This window comes from Struthio camelus, chromosome W (genome assembly GCF_040807025.1).
Source record: "Struthio camelus isolate bStrCam1 chromosome W, bStrCam1.hap1, whole genome shotgun sequence".
NCBI lineage: Eukaryota > Metazoa > Chordata > Aves > Struthioniformes > Struthionidae > Struthio > Struthio camelus.
This window is the reverse complement of record NC_090981.1, coordinates 55,031,216-55,057,299: the sequence shown is the minus strand read 5'-3', so window position 1 is coordinate 55,057,299 and position 26,084 is coordinate 55,031,216. Positions and strand designations below refer to the sequence as shown.

The 26,084-nt window shown below is 36.9% G+C and overlaps 1 protein-coding gene across 2 annotated transcripts in view; it reads left to right on the top strand.

Annotated features, from left to right (window-relative positions):
• The window catches only part of LOC104147827 (WD repeat-containing protein 70), a 146,991-nt gene that overhangs the window by 56,607 nt on the left and 64,300 nt on the right, over positions 1–26,084 (top strand). The window lies entirely within an intron of this gene.

Sequence of the window (26,084 nt, the reverse complement as noted above, 5' to 3'; positions counted from 1 at the left end):
ATATGTACTAATGTAAAACTGTATATAGTATATAAAGTATATTAATTTGAAGAGATAAATACAAGCGTTTTCATGAATTGCGTGGCGTGAAGGTTTCTTAGTGAATAGCACACCTCTCGAAATGCACATTCATTACTAAATGGCAATGGTTATCAGTATGAGTATTGGGAGAATTTCTGACTTCTTTTTGGTGGTGGGTTTCGCCATTGCTTTTGTAACGCTGAAAAACGTACAAGTGGAAGAGTGACTCTTAGTAAGTGGTGGGCCCTGTCTAGTGATTTTTGAAAAAGGAAAAATAGCTTCTCTAAAATTTATTACACTAATTTCAGAGAGGCTAGATGAATCTGTGGTCGGATTCAGCTGAACATTTCTTATCTTTTAATGATGTTCTTCAGTTACAATTAGAAATGGCAGCAGAATATCATGTTATACTGCTGTTGGAAACGCAATCTGTGGATTCTTATCAAGTTATCATAATGCTTTTGCAGTGTGTTTATATCTAGAGTTGGTGTGGTTTCCATGCTTGTAGATTAACCGTTGGCAAGGTTTTCTCTCAAGCAAAATGTTGAGACAAAGCCTAATATATCTTTCTACAAGAATGTGATTTGGCACTCACTCTCCTCGACGTATTCTTCTTTGTGCTTTTTTTACCTGTCAAGAAGATGTATATCCGTAGAAGCACAAATGAAAAGCTTTTCAGTGTTGCAGAATCAAACACCTGCTCATCTTAAAGCCTTTTTTATCCTGACAGTTTCTGACTGTTTCTCTCATATGCAGCGAAGATGAGCTCTGGAAACTTTGCAATAGATTTATGTTAGTTCTGATCTAAAATTTGTGCTAAGCATTGATGTAAGGTAGAATGACTTGAATTGCAGTGACTGTTACGGAAGTTGCAGTGGAGAATGTGGTGCCATCTGCATCTCTAGATGCTGAGATTAATTCTCGCATTGGAAAAGAAACTGCCACAACTGATGTGTGGAGGAGGGAACCTAACATTCAACACCAAAATGGGCTCCGATAGAGGGTTGATTCTGACTGTACTGATATAGGGCAGTGAAACCACTGTTGCCAGGAGTAGGCAAGAAGAAAGGTTGAACCGTCTTCTGGTCTTGTTGGCGTGAGTCTGTGTTGAACATCTCATGGAATATTAAAGCAAGGCTGCCAAATCCAGTAGTAGTTCTTGAGCTGAAATTTCTCCTTTGGCTTGATTAGTATTTCTGTGTGGGAAGCTTCTGTGTGCTCCAGAGCTGGTGGCCTGAGCCAATGCTCAGTTTCAGAGATGCTTGCAAGGAAGGTACAGAGGTTTTCAGCTTATCCAAGCTTGGATAAGAAGCTTGGAAGTTGCTGTCGCAATTCAGGCGTGGGGGCCATATTACTTGAGGACCTGGCTATGCTGAATAGCAACGTCCTCTTCACTTACTTCACTCTCAGACAAAGAGGAGCACCCACAAGGCGTTGATGTGTGGTTAACCCCTCATCCTTATATTCTGGTCTTGTTTCTAATATTTATACTAACTGACGCGTAAAGAATCATTCAGAAATTGCAAGTTAGAGCTATTTGTGATGTTGTGGAGTATGTTTTGTACTGTAGTATTTGCATTGCCTGTCTCTTTAATTGAATGGTTATCGCTTGCATACAGCTAGCTTGAAAATAAAGGAAGGAAAAAGGGCTTCATCTGGTTGGTGTGTTGAAACCAGGAGTTTTCATGATGCAGAAACAAGTTAAAAAGCAAACTTTGCAAGTAACTTGTAAAACCAAAAGAGAAGGATAAATAAATATTTAAAAAGAAAAATTGAAAAAGCATTTTAGTGTTAAGCTGTTATAACTCAGATTCCTACCTGAGAAAAGACATTCTACACACTTGACAGTTTTTTCTTTCAGGTGATTAAGGCTGTAGTAGTAGCTTAACTAAAAAGTAATCCAAATGAAGGCTCTTACTTAGGATTGTTATTATAAAATAAATGTTTTGAAACATGGTCTTTTTCATAGAATATATTCATGCAATTCAAATTTGTTTTAGTTTTTTTTTTTTTTAAGTTAAATCTTATGAATAGATTTTGACTGTAATGTCTTTTAATTTGGGCTATTTGTAAATTCATTACAACTTCAGACTGCATATATAGGGGTTACCACCAGGGAGTCCCAGAGTGTTTTGTATGACTGTTCAGGGACACAGTGTTTGAACTGAGAGCGAGACTATATAAGAAAAAGGCAGGGTTCCTTTCAACTCTTTTATCAGATGAACAGAAACTGGTCAGCTTACACACTGGAATGAGCCAAACCCCAGCCCTGGGAGTTAGAGAATTAAGTCTGAAGTCTTCTTTAGTTAACTTACTTTAGTTCAGATACGCTTATGTGGTTGTTAGTGACTGTACGTAACTCGGTGGCTCGTTTCACTGTAACTGATTTCCTTGAATGTATTCCAGATCATGGTTCTCTAAAACTTACTAAACTCTACTGTTTCATTTTTTCTTTTTTGGGGGGGTGGGGTGGGTAATAACTCTTTTTAAAACTTACCTTTTTTTATTCAAATATTTTTCTTTATCCTTGAGCTAGAGATGAATAATATTTCTGTCGTGCTTGTGCAGATTGTCCAGAGTTTGTTAGCTTGTTAGTAGTAGAAGAAAATAAGGAAGTTGTCAGTCCTGTAAGTAATATAGTAATTATCCTTAAGTGTATAACTGAATAATACTAAGAAAATAACCTAGAAATTAACTGCTTAGCTAAGGAGTTCTTTATTTCAGTGCATGCTTAACTGGGAAAAATCCTGAACATACAATCTCAGAACTGTGTAATAAGTAACTCTTTATTGTCTTTTCAGCATTTAAAGTGCTTAGAATAAAAATGTACCAAAAGGTACATGGTAATATGTAGAAAGCCATCTGTGTTGTTTATGAAAGTGTAGTTATTCTGTCTTTAAAAGTTTATCTTGTGCAAATCATCATTTCAGTTTCCATTAGTTTGGCTGTTGTTAAGTCATACCAATTTTTCAGTGTATTTAAAGCGTACAGGCAAAGCTCTTTTTAATATTGGTGTTAATTTGATTTAATATGTCTTGTTCTGCAGACAGTCACGCAGACCACCAGATCTTCTCATGTCTGGCTGTATGTTACCTAGAACTTTTAAGAGCCCCGCAGCTGATCTTGAAAGATTCTGAGTACCCCTAAGGCCCTTTTAATTGCACGTACTCATTGCCATTCCAGACAAGGCTCAGATACAATGCGTGATAAATAACGTCTTGGTCTTATTCCTGACGACTTTACCACCTTATTCGTGCCTATTTAGAAAGCAGACTTAAGGCAAGGATTTGTCACTTAATTTTTTATCAGTGTTATGTTGAGCAAGTCTACAGAACTGAATTAAAGTTTATATTAACAGAAATGCCAACATTAATGCATTGCCTAAATGAAGGAAAACTTTGAAAATGAGAGAAACTTTAAAAATTATTTTCCCTTCTCTGGAAATACGTCTGAGCAGAATGGCTTTAAAAAGCCTCTGCGTTTTAAGACGTAACTACCTCCTTGTTTATATCATTCCAAAATATCAGTTAACTTTTATGTTAAAACAAAGGAGGAAGAGGAAACGGATAATACTGTTTTTGTTATTTGGATGTTTTCTTATCACACATGTGATGGGTATTTCTGTATGAATAAGCAAGAGAGCTCAGTGATATTAAATACTCCAGCAACAGGTGTTCTGTGTCTCTAGTCTCATATATTTTTTTCCTTTTAGAAGTAGAAACGCAGCCAAACTTGAAATTTAGCAGTCCTGAACTTTGTGATTTGTTGTTGCAGCCAGGGCTGTGGTTGCTTAACAGCTGGTTTACTGTAGAAAATTCCTCTCACAGGTCTTACCTCCCCTACCCTTTAGTAAGTTAAGTTAATGTTCATAGTCTTTAAAGTGTATCTTAGAGAATATTGACTGCCATCCTCAAGTGACCTCCTTAATAAGGTACTTGGGGATAAATTTTGCTTTAGGGTAAATCTATCTCCAGTTAAGTAGATGAATTCATTTCAGTGAAGTAGCTTCATATTTTCAGAAATACTGTTAAACGGTTAATATTTTTTAACCTGAAAATAACGATTTTCACCTTAAGAATGTACTTAGTTTTCCTTTTTGATCATTTCTATGGTCATTGCTCATAATTCACTTTGCAAGTTTCTAGGGCAGAAACCTGTCCTTTACTTTTTCATTAACATACTATGAGAACATTTACTGACCAATAGTAAATAAAAAACACTTTAGCATCTTGTCCTGTGGAGAGAGTAGTTTCAAATATGAAACATATTTGACAAAAGTCTAAGGATTGAGTTGTATCCTGAATTAAACTTAAAGTTAAAATTCTTATTTTCAGGTTAAAAAATATTAAGTGTTTAACAGTGGTAGCTTGACTGCCTTTTTTAGTTGAACAATTGACAATAAGCTTGATTTAATTTGCAAACATGATTTGTAGCTTCAAGCATGCAAAATATAGTTTGTAATGGATAAGTGATGTATACTGTGGTTTGCATAACTTCAATCTAATGCTGACAAGCATTGCCATTTAGAAGAGGTGTGTGTGGTTTTTTTTTTTTTTTTTTTTTAAAAAAAAAACCTTAGGACATCTTCTATGTCCTAAACACTACTTTAGAGATTTAGCCTTTGTGGGTGCTTTTGAAATTTGATGCAGTTTAGTGAACAGCGCTCTTTCATGGTCACTTTCATCCCAACTACCTTCTACCTTTTTTTATATTAACCAATTCCATCCTAATACCCAAGTTTGCATCTAGAATACCTGTTGCCTCATCTCCCTCCCACCAGCTGCCTTGTTTCCTTTTCTGTGTAGGTGGTAGCTATCAGTATGCGACTTTTCCTTCATGACCATTGCTTTCTGATGTGAGCTCCTTTTGTTAGGTCCAGAACTGCATAAAGACTCGATAGCTTGAGGGAAAAGGGATTTGAGCAAGGTCTGGAATAGTGCTACTGAAGATGGCCAGCAGTCAGTCTCCTCCCTGCAGAGCAATCAATTGGTCTTCCTCCCACAATGCCATTATAATTCTCTGAACTAACAAGCTCCCTTGAGCCTAGACAATTCTGTGTGTGTTCATTTGATGAAGTCTGAGCCCCATAAGTTTTGGAGCCAAGTCACCTATTGCAGTTCACATACTTGCTCCTTAAAGTTTTTCAAAACAGTAGATTGTCACAAGAGAGTCAGATGTGAGGTATCTCCAGCCGGCTTTGGCCATGCACTTTGAGGGACAGCTCCACTGACTCTGTAGCTGGAAGTACATGGCTTTTCTCGTGAACTTATAAAACCTAGGCCTCAGCTTACGTTCTCTCTGCTCGCTCTGGATAGGTAGCCTCTCAGCCTGACTAAGAGGATCACATTTTGAGTATACAAGTCCTGATGAACTGTATTAAAGCCTCCAATAGCTAACAGCTCCTTCAGTGGTCTCCTGCTCCTCACATAGCCTCCTAATTAACCACTGGAGAACTGAAGCTATAAACCCACTGTTCTTGAGTGTTGTAAGTATCAGTATTGCTATGGATATGACAATGGAAGTGAGAGCAGAATCTGAACTCAAGTAGGTCAGTGTAAGCAGAGTTACATTATCTTGCTTTTATGCAGAGTTTTGTGGATAATGGATTCGAAGAAATGTAACAATTTAAATTTAATTTGCATGTTCTAACCTTTTCTTGCTAAAAAGCAAGCAAACAAACAAAACACAACAGTGAAGAAAGCTTTTGGATGAATATCATTAGTCTGAATACCTTTGCATCAGTGTGTTAAATAAAAATTTTATGCCTAATTAATACAGTTAATACTGGCTACAGTTTTGAGAACTGCTGAGACAAGTAAGATAGCAATGCCAATACCAAGATGTTTGTATAAACTTCATGTGTTAGAAATTAAGCTTAAATACTACATTTATCTTCACGAATTTGAAGACCAGTTGGCAAAGCATACATGAAACTTAACCCCTAACGTGTTGCCTTCCTCTAAGGGATCATTTAGAAGCTTTGAATGGGGGATCATTTACAAACCTTGGTGGAATTGTCAAGTCTTAGGCTTGTGCTTTCCTGCAATTTCTGGATTTACTTCTGAAAATGAGCTGCATGGTATAGAGCCTAGGACCTGCTGTGGGATCCAAAGTTATTACTCCCCAAAAAGGTCACCTTGAATTATATTTAGTTGGGTCATACTTCTTTATAGGGAAGAGAGTGCGAAAATATTGAGGTAACTGAATTTGCCAGTGGTGTGGTATGGCCTGGAGTTGCATCTCAGGAAACAAGGAAATTCTTGCCAACATGTTTATAAGTTTGTATACACTCACACACACGCGCGCGCGCACACACACGCACACATGTATATAGGTGTGTATAGACAAACCGATATGCAGATATGAAATTCTGTTCTGAAATCTGAATATTTTTGCTTCATGATTTTTGAGATGTACTTTTTTATTTCAAGAGATTATTTGAGTTTAGGTAAATTTTCAGAAATAATTTAGAACATGAAAGAAATCAATTAAAATATTTTTTATTTGTACTAAAATAAAGTTGCTTTCTATTATGGCAAGAAACCTGATTTTTTTTTTTTTCAGCTGAAAATTGGTTGGTTTATCTGGCAAACACAAAAGTTAAATATTCACACTATTTCAGTGCTGCTTGAAGAATTTACCCCTTTTGAAACTGTGCAACAAGCACAGCAAGAAGGAGCAGCCTTTTCAAAGCACTTTGTCTTTTGTTAGTCCATTGAAATGTCTTAGGCTTCTTAGGGTGGCTTGAGAAGGCAATAGTTACATGCACATGCTTGCTTCTCTTGTCCCAGAACACTTAGTGTTTCATCTCTCACCTGTACTGAGCGCAACTCAGGTTATATGCATAAACTTTCCTTGGGGGAATTGTTCTCTAACCCCTTTCGGTCAAAATGAGACAGATTAATTGAAAAGCTGTTTAATTATTACATCTTTCCTGACTTTGGCTCATTTTCACTGAAAGAGGTTAGAGAATACTTTTGAGCAGCCTTGTTAGCAGCTCTGATGGCTAAATAACTTCTGGCAGGATAGAAACGACAGGAGGCTGGAAGAGTTATCTTTTCCATCAGCTCAGCTTGATATCAGATAGGGAAGGGGAGGGAAAAGTTGCACAGTTTTAAAACTGATAGAAAATTTCCCATGTTCCTGACGGTCATCTGCAGATTGTTGAGCAAGCTCTTCCGTTGTAATGGCTTTGTTATACAAGTAGCTTTCGTTCTGGCAATTTCCTTTCCTGTCTTCTCCCATAAAGATTCGCTTACGTCTTTTATTATATGAAGATGAAATCCTTTCCTCTTAAATATTCTCTGATTAATTTTAACCTATAACTCAATTTATAAGAATATTTTCTCATGAGATATACATCTTATTTTAATGACCAGAATTCTGTGATTATTCTAGTAATAATGGGAATATAGACTTAACAGTCTTAATGAACCAATGTTTTTATTTGATAGTGAGAAATTAAAGTGGGGCAGACAAGAATTTATGTTGGCACTTCTGCTTGCAGAGATAAAGCATGTATTCTATCTAAAAAAATAGAAGCGTGTAATTAAATTGGCACCATTAATGTTCAAGTCTGGTTCCGCATAAAAGTTATGCGGTAATGTCTAGTGATACTTAATATTCTATAGCTTGAATTTGGGGGAAAATATTTTTTGTGATAGTTGGAATTACATTTAATTTCATTGTAAAATAAAATTTAAATTTGTTTTCTTTATCTGGGCCTTCACGTTTTGATATGTTTTAGAGAAAATCCCACTGGTATGTTACTTAGTTGCTTAGCATGTGAAATATCTACACGAGGTGGTTTTCAATGGTTGGTCTGGAAATGCTTTCCGTTCAGACAGTTCTGTTTCAGACAGAAAAATTCTGTTTCACAAGTAGGATAGAACATCGTGGAAATTCTGTATGAGTTTTTGTGGGAGAAAACTGTCATTTATTTGTGAGAGAGAAAACTCACTTATTTAACCTGACTTTTACAAGTTGATATGTGATAGTCCTTAGGAAGTTGCAAGCAGTAAGAAGCAATCCAGAATCTATTGGAATTTCTCAGTGTTTTTTGTATTAATTTCAGTGCGTTTTGTTTTGGACTTAAAGGATTGATCTTGTAAATAAATACATGAACTTTTGGCATGTATCGGCTGCGTGGGCTGATTAAAAAAAAAAACCTTTAAACTGATAATCTGAAGTAATCAAAAGAACATGGTTCTAATGCAGTTTCATAAAATTTGATTATTGTCTCAAAATTTTATATTTGTATACTTTTTTTAATTAAAGCGTATTTTTTCAGAGAAAGTACAAAGCTATTTCTAGTAAATCGCTAGCAGTAAATATTAGTCCTAGATAAAGAAAGCAGATTAGTTGGTAACCTGGGTGAAGACAGCAACATGCAAGGTCATACATGGAGAGAAGAATATTTTCAAAATTTGACTCGTTTCCTGGTAGTTATTTAGGATTCATTGTGTATGAGCTTTTAGTATGAAGCTACAGAAAAACAGATACACATATTTTGAAAATGTATAGACACACAGAGGATTGACTTTTAATGACAATATTGTTAAGGGATATGATGGTAACATTCTGTTCAGCAATGACTGCTGAGACGACAGCTAAATTCTGTGTCTAGTTCCAGAGGCAGCAACTGAAAAGGATATTGGAAGACAGTAAAAATTTCAGAGAAGAATCTTAAAACTTCTCCTAATAGAGACTAAAGGAGCTGAATGTGCTTCAGTTTATTGAAGAGAATGTTAAGAGACTTAGCAATGGTAAAGAAATACTGATACAGAGACAAAATGTCTGATGATTGAAATTTCTTTAAATTTTTAGGCAATGACATACGCAGGTCCAATGATGGGAAGCTAAAGTAAGCAAGGTTTCAATAGGAGATGAAAAGTATGTATTGTCAGTGTTGAGATTATATGACTGTGGAAGTGATTGTTCAGGAAGGAATGCAGTAAATTCTTTATCATTTGGAGCCTTCGCGTCAAAAATTGCCAGCTACTTAAAAGGGAAATTTCAGCCATAAAATAGCGGGCTCAAAAAGCACCGGTTAATAAGCCTGAGATTGGAACAGACATACAGCTTTCTGGGATGATGAAATCTCTAATCAATTTATATATGTGACCTAGACAGTTACTTATGGAGAATTGTTTTAGGCTTGAGCTGTGAATGTCTGTTAAAGTTGTTATACAACTCTTTGAGGCTATGAAGAAGCTCTATACAGAAGAAACCCATACATGGTCCTTCTGAGAACGGCAGAACTGTTTATGTATCATAAATCCAGCTACATAAAACTTCATATGGGAGATGGATCTAATGGTTTTCTCTGAAGTACATTAGTTACAAGAATGTTTTACAGTTGCACATTATCCCTTCAAAATCAATCTGCCTTCACGTTGTTACCCACTAATTCCTCATTGACTTTTTAACCGATTTTTCCCCTCTTTCTGTCTGCAAATTATTCCTCAAAAGATTGTTTTCCAGAATTTTTTCCTTTTATGGAGATACAATTAGCTGAAAAATGTATATTATCATTCAAGTATTTGCTAATGAAGCTTTACATGTTAAATACATTGCTCTTGAAAGGGATTAGTTTGGATTTGGCAACCTTTCTTCACCTTCTGGAAATGTTTCCAGACTTGTGATTTGTGAAATGATCTGTGTGCTAAGGCACAAAATGTATGATCAATATTCTGCAGTTTAGCTCATTAATAGTAGTGGAAACTTCTGGTCAGCTAATCTCTGCAATTAAGATGTACAATCATTGGTGTCTGGATGATTTAGAATCTGCTAGCAAACATTTCAGTCTCCTGGGGTTGAACTTTCAGTGAGATAAGATGCAGATCTTCTGTTGTCATCATAAACTACTAGACTATATATGTTCCTCCCCTGAAAATAATTTACTTATACTCATTTATAGCTTCCTTCTGTTGTGTGATTCCCAGTGAATTAAATGGATAGTTAGCAGAATAAAAGAGTTTCAGTATTGGAGAAGAGAAAAAAGGTGTCTTCCTTTTATTGATGTATGCGCTTAAGTATTAAAATTAATTATTCTGTCAACATTTTTATTGTAAAACCCGATAAATAATTTAAACAGCGTTGTCTTGGGTTTTGGCACTAAAACTTGTTTGGGGAGGTTTTTTAAATTATACAATTATTTTTGCATCAAATTTATAATAATTCTGATAATGGATATTATCAAATGTCTATAAGTTGATATTTCAGCCCATCATGTGTCTCTCTGGTCTATGAAATGCCTTTCTCTTGACATTCTTTTTTGGTAATATTTTAATGACACTGAACAAGTATAGTGCTAATCTAAAAATATATTTTTGTAGCTGTCTTTGCAGGCCATTAAATCAAAAATGCCATTTAAGTACAATGTGGAATTTATGTTTCTAGTTCTTTCATGCAAACAGACTACCTCCGAGGGCCAGAGTATACTTATGTTCTACTGCCCTGGGGTCATTTGTGGTTTTTTTCTGTAGAAATTTTTCCAAGTGGACAAAGGATGTCAAGTGTATTTGACATACCGCGCATTTATTTACATAAGGGTTAGCCATCCAGTAACAGCGCTTAGTAACTCTTGAATGGCTAATTTTTTGACAGAGAACCTATGTTCAGAAGGGTCTAGATGACATTACCTGTCTCCTGAAGTACACTATTTGAAAAATAATAGCATTGTTGTTTAGTTTCACATGCTCTGATGTTCTGGGGGGCAGTGCATGCAGTTACCATTTTAAAATGTTACTTACTGCCAGATTTTTATGCTCTGCTGCAAGCTAGCACCCTTATGACAGAATTGGTGAAATGAGCTGTGCGAACATTACTCATCTACTTAGGTGGGAAGGTATTGTCTTAGTTTCAAAAGACTCATCATTGGGTTAAAATCAAATGGATGGTTTAGCACTAAAACAGCCAAAGGTGATAATGTCTTAGACCATGCCAGGCAGATTTTCAAGCAGAAATGTGATGACATCCATTCAAATGTTCAAAATGCAAATAAACTAAGTGTTTTTAAGTGTGTGGGTGTTAACAGGTTGCTTATTTGTTTTCGTGTTTCTGAGTCTCTTTAGTCTGAACTTGCTTAATATTTCAAGTTCTTCTCCAATATTCTTTGAAGTGAAAGCTGAACTCCTCCTACAGTCTACCAATTCCAAAAGTTTGAGGTCTTGGGAAAATACAAAATATTGCAAGGCTTCCAAAAGCAGTAGAAATGACAGCTTTTGTAGATGTGGTAGGTCTGCCTAATTTGTTTGGAAATGCATGTAACTATATAAAATATAACTTAAAAGTATTCTGTGCCTAGTCACTAACAGAATATAGGAAGACTTCTGGGTAGCGATCCCTAAAAGCCTTATTCCTTGTAATAAGTATTTGTGAATTGACAGTTAACTTCAGGCACTCTCAAACTGTTGGAGATAGTATTGTTATTTAGGATTGAATATTAAATGTCTGAGACTAGTGCTGCATTCATAAAGTTCAAACCAGAAGGAAAGTTAGAGGTACACAAGGTAACAAAGTTTTACAGCTTCGAGGAAACCAGATATTTCCTTGTGTATTTATATAAATAAATAAACACAGAGAGTAAGGAACTGAGAGTCTGATACCTGATTCCAAGATAACTTTTTATTCAAAGACTTATTTTTTCTGTTCCTGTCTTCTACAGAAATGTTAGGTTTCTGTATCTGTTCTTTACCTGTATAAAAAAAATACTTTCTTCTACAACCACCCTGATTTAACCAGTATATGAGATACGCAGTGTACCGCAGCGTTGCTGCTTAAATACCTACGCTGAAATACTGTGTAGATTATCTAAAAACTTGTTCTCAATGGTTACATGGGGTAAAAATAAAGCAGAATTGACGTTTATGAAAATAAAATTACACAGGATCTATCCTTGCGTAGTGGACGTTTTATTTTTATTTTAGCCATAGAAATTCAACTGTTACCAATAATGAGGCTTAGGAAGTACATGTTTCAATTATGTGAAGTTGCGGTGACTCTCTTTTTTTTTTTTTAACTCTAAAATAGCTCGTGTTCTCATCCTTTGGCATATAAACATGGTATTTGGCGGGAAGAGGGAACACTGATTGTGTTGGGTTATGGTTCTGTTACTCTTGTAAAAACCTGCTCTGATTGCTCTGCTTAGTCAAAATTTTGAGTCTTTAGGAAGTCATCTGTAGAGACTTGTTCATAATACAGGAATACCTTCATCGAGAAATTGCCACTGTCTTGCCTGTATGTAGACATAGGCACTATACTGGTGTACTAGTTTGCCTTTTGTCTTGGTATGTGTGAAAGTGCTAGGTCCACTCCAAATATGTGAAGATGATTTTTTTCCTAGATGAACTTATCTATTTATAGATATATATGCAGTGCAGAGCTGATAAAGAAAGCACAGCGAATGAGCAAATGAGCAGGCCTGGTTAAGAGGAGTTTGAATAATGACTGTGCTGGCCCTTGCTGAAAGCTGTATGTTTACAAAAGGGTTAGTAAAGCTATTTTTGTCTTTATAAACTATGTACGTTTATATTAATATTTTTCTGAAGTTTTTCTTGATTAGAATGTTAGCTGCGGCAACAAAAAAATGCAGTCACTTGTAAAAGCTTGCATTTGAGAGCTTTTTCAACTGACATTTTTACTGCATAATTTCATTTTTAAAGCTTCAGTCAGTTTCAGACAGATTATCTAGATTTCTTGAAGACTAAAAATTTAAAACAAAATTGAGAAACTTGCTACAGTGCAGGAAAAAATGGAGTACCAAAGCACGCTACTTCACTTACTTAGACAAGTCAAGGTATTGCCACTGTGGAAGTGAGTAGGGTTTGTACATTGTCTCTAGTCTCTGTGGAATGGTTTTAATTTTAAAATCCCAAAGAAGTATCCCAAACCAACAATAACAAACCCTGCTTTCCACATAGCATGGTTTAAGTGAAATTGGTTGCTTAAGTGTTTTTTACATAACAGCTCATGTAAACTTTTGCTGAGTATTCAGTTTTCAGTTAAGCACTATGGGTTAATGCTTTGATCTTCTGTTTTCATTTTGAGATTCTGACCCTCCTCTCGTGTGTTGATTCCAAGACTAGATCAGTTTGTTTTTCTGAAACGATAAACTTTGAGTTGCATGTTATTCACAGCTTCCAAGTTCATTGCATATGAAACAGAGAAAACTCACTCTGTTTATCAGCATAAGACAGAGAAACTCACATGAGGAGAACGAGGGAATCCAGTGAGTGATGTTGAATCATAAATTAAGAATCTGTAGTTCCAGTAGTTTGAAATGTAACTCTGAAAGTTACTAAGTTTGAAAACGCTATATTTCTGACAGCAGTAAGATAATTTGAAACTAAATTAATATGTTGTAAACTGCCCAAATATTTTGTTCAGTACGGATATGCTCCTTCTAGTTCCAGCATAGATTGAATTCATTTGTGCAGTCACAAAGTAGATAAGGTTACCATTGTGACGGTTTCTGTGTTAAGCGTTTGAAGTTAGAGTTTGGTCCTTTACAGAGTATAGACACAATCCATGCGCTCAGCTTTTAAGATGAAATGAAAAAATGTGTTTTCCTCATCCTGATTGCTTCACCATTAGCAGTTAGTTAATATTTTAAAATGAAACTTTCAAATAAGAATCTTTTTGCATGTGTTAAAAATTTTGTCAGATTATTGCAATATCATCCAGTAAGTCTCATATGGAAGTTGTCTAAGATGTCTGATATAAAGTGTCTAAGATTTATATGCGTGCATACAAATACACGCACATGCATCTGGTATATGTATAAATGCAGTGACTTCATTAAGAATGTGAAATTGTTCATGTGCCAACATCTGAGGTGACATTAAAATAAACTATTTTGTCTCCATTTGGAACTATAACTGTTTACTTAAACTTATGGGTTTCAACTTAAAATTTCACCAAAGGCTGCTAGGAGTATCTGGTAAATTTATACTTCTGATACTGACTTCTCTGGAACTACTATACATGCTCTTAAAGGTGATGGTCCAACTTTTCAGGGGGAGGAGCTGAATGGCAGCTTTGGAACTTCTCTCCTGGGCTGCATCAAATCAATAGTGGCTTGTGGATCTGAACAACTGGTCGTAGATAGATGCAAGAGGTGATTTTGGCATCTCATGCAATTCTGAAAGCTGTGTTCCACAAAACTGTAGGTATCAGGATGATGAAATTGTCGAATGGGCAAAATTCAGCCTGAGACCACCAGTTTGAGCCACTTATTCGTTATTACTAATAGCTGTTTTGTTTTAAGGAAAAACACATTTGGATTTTGAACATAAAAAGTTAGAAAAATTAGAAATTGAATTTTCTGAAATGGCTTGCTTCTGAAGAGCTTCCCTTACTGCATTTTGTCATACCACAGAAGAAACTAGACATAGAAAGCATCCTGCGTTGTCTTTTCACTGACAGAAGATAAAAAGAAATATGAATTTTGCTGCTTCCCCAAGAAAAAGGATAGAGATGGGCGTTTACACTCATTTGAAGAACAGCTGAATTATTGAGTAGGCGTCCTTGAGTTCCAGCTGAAAAAAAACCTTAAGTTGAGAATTTTACTAGCACTCAGTACGGCATAGACTGAAATTTCAGGGCTTATGGTAAGCGGAAGACTAGAGCACTAGAAAGTAACATATTCAAACTCCAGAGACATTCAATGTTTTATCGTCCTGTGCTCTGAAAGGAGCCTCCCCTCTCTGGTCTTTTCTATTTAAAAAGAAAAAAGGGTTATTAAAATATTTTCAAAATATTTTACCTCCTGTATCTACTATTTTAAAATGCACACGTTTTTGACTCCAGCAAAACAATAAAAAACGTTTTCCCCTAACCTGGAGAACTTCATTGATTAGAGAGAATAATTCCTGTAGCTCTCATCTTTAGAAGTAATACAATTTAATGCTACTTTATCCACTAACCTCTACACTTTCTGCCTTATATAGGCAAAAATCAGAAAGGCATGTAGGTGCTTATTTAGTAGCAGCAATATTGCGAGGTGAGCAGACCATAGTGAACAGTGCGAAAAGGATGGCCACATTGTGGTTATCCAGACAACAGTGAAACTATATCATGAATCTTTTTGAGATCTGAGATGAAGGACCATATGTTTTCTCTGCAAAATAAGCTTGTCTTTCTTTCTGAATTTTTGTGAGGAGGAATGCATGTCTTTATATTTTGGTGTTTATTCCAGAAAATGTGATAAATACAAAAGTTTGTACTAGCTTACACTTCGTATGCTGCAGTTTGGCCTGGTCTTTAGAAGCTTTTCATAAATGCTTATGGAAATGGGATTACAAAATAGAAAGTGAAACTCGCTTTGTAAAATTTCTATAGCGCGAAGCACAGAGTTAATCTGTATAGCTGAATCAAACTGCATTGCTTAGAATAGATTATCTAGCTTTAAAAATCACAATACTGTGTTTTTTTCTTCCTGACGTTTGGCTGCTATTCATTGCTAATGGAGCTGCGGAAAAGTGGCTGAGAGGTGAGATCTAAGGTGGCAGCAAAAACGATTAAGAAAACTAATTGTTGTGATAGCTGAGGTGTTGCTTTAGAGAGCTTTTAATTGCTTAGCAGGTTTAATTTAATTTCAGTTGATTTTCACGGATTTAATGGAGAGTGCTGTTCAATGTTAGTTCCAATCAAAGTTATTTATTGGGGTGAAGGAGATAACTTGAGATCCAAATGAGTCTTGGCTTTTATAGCCATGACTAATCAGCTTTTTAGAGAGCATCCTGTTTTCCCAGTGATTTATTTACTCCTCCTGCTTTTGCTATATCATGCAAGACTGCTCTTGAGTCATTTCAGTTCATGCTGGTGAACTGTGGAGATGTTCTTTATCAGAAATCTTTCTCTTTGATCTTAACCAAATGTATCCCTTAGGGAGACTGATTACATCTCACTCTTACCTTTACCGGAATTAGATCTCAATTCATTGCTGTTTTGCCCCATTTGGAAACTGGATGGAAATTATGTATAACTTTTTTTAATTGAGATTTTTCATTTATCATTTACTTTTCTATAGGTCTTCTACCTTTTTGCATATGATTTGAATTTTAATATGTTATACTGTCTTACAGGATAGAGATTATAGTCAGAGCAAATTACTAGTATCCTCACATGTTACTAGGAATGTTACATTATACATAATGTGCTTTCTAGCTGATTTTAATTTTGTAAGAACACCTAGATTGCAAATAACTATGTCAAGTATCTATACACTTATCAAAATCTTTTTAGAAAACAAAAGGGTGTTGTAAATCTTTTGGGTCTCTGGTGTTCCTTATCCATTCAAAGCCTTCAGAATCTTTGAAGTTAAAAACTGGAAATAGCTAGATATTTGTCTGAATTTTGAATTGCACAGTATTATTCAGTGGGAATTCACACGGAAGTAAATAAGTCTAGAGCAGAATCTTGGAATCTTTTATGATCCATTCTGAAATCTTCTACTTTATGAGTGCATGTTTTCTTGTGCTTTTTCCTGACTTGATAGCTGAGCAAATGCAGTCTGTCTGCATTTATAATGACAATTCCTTTTCTTGTGCTATATTTTGTCATTCCTTCTCTCTTCTCATGTGATATGCAAAAGATGTTCACTAAAAAAATTGAACTACTCAGAATGATGGAATTTTCAGTTGGTCATTTTGATGAGCTAATCTGCAAATAGTTGTTGGTAATTTTTTCAAAGCCTGAAAACTCAACAAAGTTCCAATGTGCTTAAAATTGTTGTGTAAAAATCCATGGGGTAATTTTTCCATCCCTTTGGATAGGGACTTATAAAGGCATATTTGAAACAAATACATAATTCATGTGTGACTACAGTATAACTTTATATACTGCAACTGTTGCACTGATTCAAAAAATTGTTGAGAAAATGGTGTATTTTCACCTTGGCTGTTGCTCTGGACATTTGTTATTTCTCCAGTTCTGCTTATGTTTTTTTGTGGGAACTCTTCCTTTAATGCAAAAACTGTTGCAATGAAGGGCTCTCCACAGAAGATGTCCCCTTGTTCCTGTCTGAGTTATCTAGAGCATCATTAATTTTTTGAACTGAAGAGATTCTTTTCACCTATTGATACTGCATGGAAGGGAGGAGCTGGATTGAGTGACTCAAGCAGATCACTTCTGCGCCCGAGATGCGCTTAGGTGATGTATGTCAATGTTAAATCAGTGATATCTGTAGTATGTTAATAACTTATTTCTGGGAAGTTCGTTGTTACTCTTAAATTTTTGCATCCTTTTAAAGAAGGACATTTTCTATTACTAGGCTGACTAGTTGTTTGTTTTGGGAAAACAAAAAAATAAAATGAAATACAAAGCTCAGAAGCTTTGTATACTGAGATTCAAACAGTCTTATTTTACCATAATTAAGAGGTTCAGTTGTAAAGTATTCTACTATATACCATATCTATTAAATGACATGTTTCTTCACACTGCGTGTTCATTATACCCTGAAAGGGGTTATATAGACATATCGATAGCTAACGTTTTCTGTGGATCTGAGTGTATATGTTGGCCAGTTTCTCATCCAGAAGTGATCGCATGTAGTGGCTGATATTATTTGCTACTACTGCTCTTTTGCCTTAATGGACATGCTATACAGCTGCCTTGTAAGCAGTCATGCTATTCTGAAGACAGGAATTGGCAAGAAATCAAAGTTTCAAAATATGTTCAAATATTTTCATATTTCTCTATGAAGGACTGGATAAGTTTTTTTTTTTTAAGTATATGTGGATGAACAATGAGGCTAAAACAAAATAGCTGTTTGTCAGATGAGCACTGTACCTTCTGTATATTGCACAAGGCAGGAATCCTGTGGTCTTATCTTCTATTCCTTCTCATTATTCAACCATTTTTCTGAAGATGGAATAATTTACTCTTGGGCTTTCATGTGATATTCCCTGCTACCGTATATGAAAATAAACAGTTTACACTACAGTGTGTAAGCAGTGAGTGTATTCCATTTTACAGACGGGCAAATGACAAGCATAAAGATTAATAGCTTGAAATTTCTACTGATTTTGTCTATCCACTTTTAAGCTCCTAAGACTTTTCAGAGTACTTGGCATTATGTAGCAGTCTATATACTCAAAAGCATCACTTCCTTTGATTTAATTTGCAGTTGGAAGTGTTCAGCACTTCTGAGAATGACACACACAGAAAATGGGAAGCCAGCTTAATTGATCACCTTTACAAAAGTTTGATTTAGTGACTTTATTTTCCTTCAAAAAAAAAAAAGGAAAACGCTTGACTTTTCATCCTTAGTATATTTTTATTCGTATAGGAGGTTTTGCGTATAACATCCTAGATTTGAACATAATTTCTGAGAATATAAACCCATGCATGGCCTTCAGAAAAACCACTTAAACCTGAGCCTTCTATGCTGAATTGAATCACAGAATCACAGAATCGTTTAGGTTGGAAGGGACCTTTGGAGATCATCTAGTCCAACCTCCCTGCTCAAGCAGGGTCACCTATTGCCCAGGATCACATCCAGACAGGTTTTGAATATCTCCAGGGAAGGAGACTCCACAACCTCTCTGGGCAACCTGTTCCAGTGCTCTGTCACCCTCACAATGCAGAAGTTTTTCCTCATGTTCAGACAGAACCCCCTGTGCTTCAGTTTGTGCCCGTTGCCTCTTGACCTATTGCTGGGCACCACGGAGAAGAGTCTGGCCCCATCCTCTTGACACCCTCCCTTTAGATATTTGTATGCATTGATGAGATCCCTCCTCAGTCTTCTCTTCTCCAAGCTGAAAAGTCCCAGCTCCCTCAGCCTTTCCTCATAGGAGAGATGCTCCAGTCCCTTAATCATCTTTGTAGCCCTTCAGTGCACTTGCTGCAGTAGCGCCATGTCTCTCTTGTGCTGGGGAGCCCAGAACTGGACACAGTACTCCAGGTGAGGCCTCACCAGGGCTGAGGAGAGGGGCAGGATCACCTCCCTCCACCTGCTGGCAACACTCTGCCTAATGCAGCCCAGGAGACCATTGGCCTTCTTGGCCACAAGGGCACACTGCTGGCTCATGTTTAACTTGTTGTCCACCAGCACTCCCAGGTCCTTCTCTGCAGAGCTACTTTCCAGCAGGTCAACCCCCATCCTGTACTGGTGCCTGGGATTATTCCTCCCCAGGTGCAGGACCCTGCACTTGCCTTTGTTGAACTTCATGAGGTTCCTCTCCGCCCACCTCTCCAGCCTGTCCAGGTCCCTCTGAAGGGCAGCACAGCCTTCTGGTGTGTTAGCCTCTCCCCCCAGTTTAGTATCATCAGCAAACTTGCTGAGGGTGCACTCTGTCCCTTCCTCCAGGTCATGGATGAATATATTGAACAAGACTGGACCCAGGACTGACCCCTGGGGCACACCACTCGCCACAGGCCTCCAACTTGACTCTGCGCCATTCACCACAACCCTCGGAGCTCGGCCATCCAGCCAGTTCTCCCTCCACCTCACCGTCCACTCATCTAGCCCACACTTCCTGAGCTTACCTAGGAGGATGTGATGGGAGACAGTGTCAAAAGCCTTGCTGAAGTCCAGAAAGACAACATCCACTGCTCTGCCCTCATCTCCCCAGCCAGTCATCCCGTCATAGAAGGCTATCAGGTTGGTCAAGCATGATTTCCCTTTGGTGAATGCATGCTGACTACTCCTGATCACCTTCTTGTCTTCCACATGCTTAGTGTTGACCTTCAGGATGAGCTGTTCCATCACCTTTGCAGGGATGGAGGTGAGGCTGACAGGCCTGTAGTTTCCTGGCTCCTCCTTCTTGCCCTTTTGGAAGACTGGGGTGACAGTGGCTTTCTTCCAGTCCTCAGGCACCTCTCCTGATCTCCAGGACCTTTCAAAGATGATGGAGAGTGGCCTAGCGATAACATCCGCCAGCTCCCTCAGCACTCGTGGGTGCATCCCATCGGGGCCCATGGATTTATGGATGTCCAGTTTGGACAAAAGATCTCTAACCTGATCCTCCTCCACCAAGGGAGAGTCTTCCTTTCTCCAGACTTCCTCTCTTGTCTCCAAGGTCTGGAATTCCTGAGGACTGGCCTTAGCAGTGAAGACTGAAGCAAAGGCAGCATTCAATAACTCTGCCTTCTCTATATCCTTTGTTACCAGGGCACCCGCCCCACTCAGCAGCGGGCCCACGTTTCCCCTAGTCTTCCTTTTGCTATTGATGTATTTGAAGAAGGCCTTCTTGTTGTCCTTGACATCCCTTGCCAGATTTAATTCCAACTGGGCCTTAGCCTTCCTTGTCGCATCCCTGTACACTCTGACAACGTCCCTGTAATTCCTCCCAAGTGGCCTGTCCCCTTTTCCACATTCTGTACACTTCCTTCTTCTGCTGGAGTTTGGCCAGGAGTTCCTTGCTCATACATTGATATATTGTCATCCTCTCAGGAGCACCTGTAACTGGAGGGAGCACTGTAACAGCAAAAGGTTTTTGAGACTTGGGAACATTAGGTTCTGTTGCAAGTATTGCAGGGGAGCGTGGTCTTCACATCCTTCTGGCTGCTTTGAAACCTGTCTGAAGTCCCCCTTCCTCCAGCCTTTTAATAGTTCTTTTTCTCCCTGTACTGTGGTCTGTTGGGAACAACTTGTCATGTGTGGTGTCCTCTTATCAAATATCTCAGTCTTACCTCTCTTTTTCCTAGCCTCCTGTTCAGTTGTTTTATTTTTACTCTCTTACCTGACCAATCACACTTTCCTTTTATCTCTGCTCTTCTCCCTGACCTGCATAAGGAGTTCTGCTGCCTTAATCCAGTTTATGCTCATGCATAGTCATTTCTTCCCTGTCTCCTTTGCTGATTTGGTTTTCCTCAAATCTTGCATATATTGGCCAGCTGTAGGATTGTTACTTAGTAGTTCAGAGAGTGTGCTGCCTATGCAAACAATCATGCTTATGTGTCATTACAGATTTGAGTTAATTTCCTTTTTAATTCATGTCAACTGGGCAATGGAAATAGTTCCCCTTCGTTGTCATAAGATTCAAATATATTTTTCCTCCAAAATAGTAATTATAAATTAGCTGTAATTACCTGCAATAGACACATATGGGGATTAATGGAAATATGGAAAATTTTTATTTTATTTGGAAATATGGAAAAATGCAGTTTCATAAGTGCTTCCACTTATTTGCGGCATATCTCATAAAAATAAAGTTTTGATTTATTTTTGTTTGTTTCATATTCCAGGAAAAATTCTTTATCTGATAAACTTTCTGTTTATTTTTTTACATTTAGAGAGCATTTAAGTAATAGAGTAGCTGAAAAAAGTTATAAAGTTGTTTCTACTCTGGTTACTATTTTACTTACAGTAGATGTGACTTTTTTTGTACTGATTTAAATTATTTTAACTCTGTTCAGATGTAGGGGGTAGTTAGTTTATTTAGAAGCTTTTCCACCAAACAAGTATGGGAAGTTTCTATGGATTTCTTCATCTGTTTGTATGTGCGTACAATTTTTTGTGGTGTTTGGCAGGTGACTCAACCTTCATTGTGCCCTACCTGCTCAACAGAAGAGGGCTGTAATATACTCAAAAAGGGCAAAGAGGATACAATGTTGAAAGTTTTCTTGCTGACATGGTCTTGTACCAGAATGTGTGTGGAGTGCATCTCCCAAGAACTTTTCAGCTATTCCCTGTAGATATTCTACTTTAAGTAGCTTTTCCACCATATTATATAAGCATCTTAAAACAACTTTATCTACATAGTAGTGAAAGTATGTAGTAAAAAAAGATACCAAAAATTTTGCCTTAAGATCAGTTGTTTGCTTATAAAGAGGATTACATAAACTTTTCTAAAGATGTATTTTTACCATATTACCAATAAGGTGACTCAGAATTCTGTACTCTATTGCAGCAGTATGATGATTTTAACATATCTTACAGCTTTGTATTACAAAGGTAGGCAATATATTATATTACAAAGACAGGCTTTATAGTTATTAGGTGTGCAGCATTAAGCTTGATCTGGACTTTTAGCAGTAATATATTCTGTTGCTTTTGTATGTATTGTAAAGTTGGTAAGAATAGTTAATATATTTGTAATGTATAAAATGCCAACAACACTGAACATTGTGCAAGAGAGATTTGCAATCCAGTATGAACATGCAAAGACTGGATAGGCAGAGAAACTTAGCGGAATTTGACAGGTCAGGTTTTTAATGTTTGGATTGATTCAATCCTTGACTTTTCAGAAGACCATATTAGAAAACGGTATTAGAATGGGCACTGACTTGCTGAATCAGAACTTGGAGAAATTTTCCATGTTTGCAGGGTGTGCAACTACATAAATAATAATAATTTGTGTAATACAGCAGCATTGTCAAAAGTTAATTTTATTAGATATCTTGTCTTAGTCATAACTTAGAGCATTAGAAAAAAGAGGGAAGTCGTTTGCGAAAGAAAAAGTGACCCCACTAATTGAGTGAGTTGTTTATTTAAATATGGATCATTTAACTTCCCAGTGGTCAGGAAAATAGCCACGTTACCTTTCCAAAAGAACATTCCCCTCTTTTCTAAGTTGCTTTGAATTGCTCTTGGCAAATACAAAAGCTTTACAAAATCTGTTTTGCAGATGTGGAATCCACCATTAAAAAAGTTGAACTTGAGTATGTGGAGCCTTTTTCACGAAAGTTTTCTTTGAAAACAAAGTTATGAAAGAGAAGCTAAAAATATCTGTGTGACTCTGCATATCCTTGACTATAAAATATTGGCTGTGAAGGAAGAATGAGCTTATATATTGAAGGTATAGTTTTCAAAAAATCCTTCCGTATATGTTGTTTTTGCTAGTAAACAAACCGTTATTAAACAAAATCTACTTTCAGGACCATAGAACTAAGAAAATTGTTCAGGGAATGTGGTTTCCCTTTGTTTTCAATGGAGTTCAAAAGTAGCTTTGTTGTAGCTATCAACGGATAAGTATTAGTGTTATACTTCTGCTAAATGCTGCAGCATAACCTGAGTGTAAAAGTAATGCAACGTTATTCTTTTGTTCCACATTCATTTTAGACCTATGGAAATATTCTTAGTAAGAAACTATTTAGACCAGAAGGAGTCTAAAACTGATTTGATTGAGTTCAATGGTAAAGATTTTTATTAGTTTCAACACAAACGAGATTAGATGGGACCCAGGGTAGGTTTGGCTGTTAAAATGGGACTGTCGTAATGCAATCTTGGTTATTTATTTGTAATGTTTGGGGAGGAGGAAGAGGCATAAATGGTCCAAAACATTCTGCAATAAAGAGAGACATCATTCCAATCAAAGGATCGTGTTCTCTGAGTTTTCTCTGATGTGGCATGGCGATTGAGGGTCAATAGCATAGGGAAGCAGAGAAGCAGCATTAGTTGGTATTTGTTTGGTATACTGCCAGTTTAAAGACATATGCTGTGAAAGCAAATTATTTGGATTCCTGAGATTCTTTGCCTGTTTATTCCCTTTCCTTCAGGCTATGATGGGAGGAGTAACATTTTAATAAAGGTTTGAATATTGTGAGGGAAGGGGACTGGGAAAAGAGTCCAATAAGTTTCAAGTGCAAATAGTAGAAGGGGAGGAAAGCATCAAAGTGCGTGTTGAAAGAAAAGACAGGGCACTGAGATGGTTATTGACAGAGCATGGAGAGTAAAAGGGGAATCACAATGGCAGAAGAAATTAGTTTACATTGTACTCAAACTATGCGATGATGGTCCTTATAATGGGTTAGTGAAAGTGTGTTTCTGGAGTGCTTCAGAGATCCCATTTCAGATGGTCTGTATTTCTAGTCCGTCACAGGTTTGAAAGAAAATACAAAACATATAGTTTACAGACAACTCTTAATGTTTTGGTCAGGGCTGATTCAGTCAGATACCATGGGCAAGTTGATTCATATGGTAAACTGAAATTTGTCCCTGATATTACTGAGATATTTTTGCAATATGATGTTTGCTTTTAAAGAAAATTGGAAAGGTTTCAGTTAAGAATAAACATGTTTGGAAAGTCTGACTTGATAGAAAAGATTAAAGAGCTCAGTCTTAGCTCAAGAGTTAGGGACTGTCTGGGAATGATTGATCAGTCTGTATGTAAGGTGATTTTTTTATTTTAATTCTTGTAGAAAAGCTTCATGGTTAGATCAGCTAGCAGCATGGGGGCAGTAAACAGATATGAGTGTCGGGTCTATGAGGAAACATTGAGGGGACATTAAACACATTATAAGCAATGTGAACATTTTTAACAGCGCATGTAATTCATTTGTGAGACAGTGTTACCAGCTGTCTGCAGCACAAGAGGAAGCTCAAGAAACTTGGATTTTTCTTCTTGTGCTACTTGCTTGTTGATGTTAAGTTTGATTTAGGGATCAAAATTTTTGGTCTTTGCCATGTTATGTATGAGATTGAACTAGATAAGCCATGAGTGTTCCTTCTTTCTGTATGGTTGAAAGGTAAAAAGAACAAGAAGGTTTGAATTTAATTTTTAGCGTTATGAAACGATTGAGGTTTTGACAAGCTATTGAGCCCTAAAAAGAGGAGGACTGAGAGCCTTAAAATGTGGAATTGAAAAACATTATAAAGAGGGCAGAGAGGTTAAGCGAGGTTGCCAGCTAAAGTGAAGAAATAGGATGGTGAAGGATGCTCAGAGATTGCTTTTGGAATTGCAGCCAACATGCTTGTGAGATATCTTTACTCTCTCCCATCAGATATTTGTACACAATTATAAGATCCCCCTGAGCCATCTCTTCTTCAGGCTAAACAGCTCTGGCTCTCTCAACCTGTCCTTATATGCCAGCAGGAATTAGTCAGTGTTGTACTCACGCCATGTGCCTAACAGTTGAAGTGCTCCCCTTTTCTCCTCCTTCCTGGTAGATGACAGCTTATTGTCCTATCTTAGTACCAGGGTAGGTTAAGGGTTGTCAGCCAAGGAATGCATGTAACGAGTATGAAATGTTTTGCAGGGAATTTTGCTTTGGTTAAAGAATCAGCTTTCCTGCCCCCAAAACAAGAGAATTCAAGGGATGGGTCCCCATGTGAAGGAACGCCATATGAAGGAACTAATAGTGGAGAAGACTGAGGAGATGCCCGTTTATGTAGGGCGTCATGAAAGTCCTGAAGTTCTAGTGTGTCCTTTATCTGCTCTTTCAAGAAATTGCAGTATCTTATGTAGTTATCTCATTGAAGAAATAATACATTCATTTCTGCAGTATGTGGCAGCATAGGTTCATTTAGGTGACTCTAGAAAATGTATCATAATTTAACATTTTATTGAAAATGGAAAAGAGCAGGAAACTTGAATATTCTATGCTGAGGCTCCAAACAGAACAATAAATCGATGCCTTAGAGTTATAAGAGTTGGAGACTTTTTAAAAAGGAGCTAATCTTGACTTTATTATGGACAACTAGAGATTTATTCCATTTCACGTGATTTCTCTTTGTTCTCATTATACATACAGTTTTATATACCTTCCGCGAGCTATTTCTGGCTGATTTTCTTGCTTGTTTTGTCCTGTGGTTATGTATATCAGCTCTGTAGCCTATCTGGTCTTGCAGCTCTGATGGAAGCTGCTAATGTTGTGCCTCAGTGTCTTGTCTTGTCCTTGGAAAATGGCAGCCTTCATAAAGTAGTATTTGCTTTGCTAGAGAACCAGTGAATTACATGCTAGGCAGTGTTTGTATAGTCTAAACAAATGAGGTTGTCCTGAGAACTTAGTGATTTCTTTCTTTCTAAATTAATGATCTTCCTTCCTTTGCCAAATCCTGAAACTCCTTTCCGCATTAGATGCCAGAAGAGTTTTAAATTTTTATCTGGAAAGAAATCAACATATTAAATGGACAGAAAACATTTGTATCTAAGACAGTTTAAAGAGTCCACCTGTATCTCAGTGTTTTATTTCTCTCTCATTTGGATGTTTTTATGTCTCTAAGAAACATTGAAGACCAAGGCAGATACTCTTTTTCCATTAAAAAGAAAGAGGGTGTATTTATTGTGCTGATAACGTGGGAAAAACTCAACTCTAAGAAATAGTATTACATAAAAGAGTCTTTGTAAAGTATCGGAAGAGCACTTTTACCACAGAAATCAAAGTCCTTAGGATTA